The following is a 1,878-nucleotide window of genomic DNA, read 5'->3' on the forward strand; positions in this document are numbered from 1 at the left end:
TTACTTTTCCCACCACCGAAGTGAGGCTAACCGGTCTGTAGTTACCAGCCTCTTCTCTGTTCCCACTCTTGTGAAGCGGGACCACCACCGCTCTTCTCCAATCACTCGGCACCACTCCCGTTTCTAGGGATCTATTGAACAGGTCACACAGCGGACCCGCCAGCACATCTCTGAGCTTCCTCAGAATCCTTGGATGAATCCCATCAGGCCCCATGGCTTTGTCCACTTTCAGATTCTTTAGCTCTTCCCATACATTTTCTACTGTAAAATGATTTTCATCTATTCCACTACCCTCCAGCTTCTTGTGTAGAAATGGTCCTTCTCCAGGGTCTTCTTTAGTGAATACAGAGCTGAAGTATTCATTTAATATTTCTGCCATTTCTTCGTCTCTCTCCACACATTGATCATTTCCACCTTTCAATTTCACTATACCACTATGGACTTTTCTCTTTTCGCTGATGTATCTGAAAAATGTTTTGTCACCATTTTTTATCTCCTTGGCAATCCTCTCTTCCGCTTGACTTTTTGCCAACTTGATTAATTTTCTTCGTCTCCCTCAGTTGAATCAAATATTCTTCTTTGTGCTCCTCCCTTTGGGATCTTTTATATTTTTTGAATGCTGTTCTTTTAGCTTTAATTTTGTCAGCCACCTCGTTTGAGAACCAGATAGGTTTCATTTTCCTTTTGCTTTTCTTTACATTTCTAACATAAAGAGTAGTTGCCTTGGTGATTGCTCCTTTTAGATTGATCCACTGCTGATCCACATCTCTCTCATTCTCCCATCCATTTAGTTCTTCCTCTAGGTACTTCCCCATTTCCTCAAAGTCTGTGTTTTTGAATTGTAAAACTCGGGTCTTTGTGGTTCTTTTCCCTATTCTTTTAGTGATATTAAACCATATTGTTTGATGATCACTGGTGCTGAGGTGGGTGCCCACCTCGACATCAGAGACATTATCTGCATTAGTGAGCACTAAGTCGAGTATATTTCCTTCTCTCGTGGGTTCTAATACCATTTGTTTGAACAAAGCTACTTGCATGGCATCCACTATTGCTCTACTATTTTTAGATTCTGCAGATGGGATTTTCCAGTCTACATCTGGCATATTAAAGTCACCCACGATCACCACTTCTCCCTTCTTACCTATCTTATGGATGTCTTCAACCAGGTCTCTGTCCAGCTCTTCCTTTTGGTTCGGGGGCCTGTAAACCACTCCAATATAAATTGATGCTCCATCATCTGTTTTTAGGTCTACCCATAGTGCTTCTTCCTTGCCCCAACTTCCTTGTAGCTCAGATGCTTGGATATTGTTTCTGACATAAAGAGCCACACCTCCCCCTTTTCTATCCACTCTGTCCTTCCTTAACAAGTTATAGCCTGGTATTGCCGTATCCCAATCATGAGATTCTGTGAACCATGTCTCTGTGATAGCAACAATGTCCACTTCTGCCTCTATCATTAGGGCCTGCAGATCTGGTATTTTATTTCCCAAACTATGAGCATTTGTGGTCATAGCTTTCCAGGTACTCTCTTTAAGATTATTGCTTTTCCTGTACTCCTTATGAGACTTTAGTTGAGATTTGTTATTCACTTCACTCTTTCCTTTTGCAGTTGTGCCACTGATGCCAGAGTTATCCATCTCAATTTGCTTTTTCTTTTGGTTATGTATCTTGAAATTCTGCATGCATTGGTTTTCTCTCTTTTCTGGTAACACTTCAATGTTTTTCTCTAGGACTTCAGTTTTTAATATAGGGAAGGCTTTTTGTTCTTGTTGCATTTGATACTGTGTGTGTCTCCTAGTAACTGGTCCAATTCTACCAGAGCCCACTGTAATCCTGGTTTTTAATGATTTACTTAATGACCTGCTTGAGTGGGGGGGT

Source organism: Rhinatrema bivittatum, chromosome 7, assembly GCF_901001135.1.
Source record: "Rhinatrema bivittatum chromosome 7, aRhiBiv1.1, whole genome shotgun sequence".
Lineage (NCBI taxonomy): Eukaryota > Metazoa > Chordata > Amphibia > Gymnophiona > Rhinatrematidae > Rhinatrema > Rhinatrema bivittatum.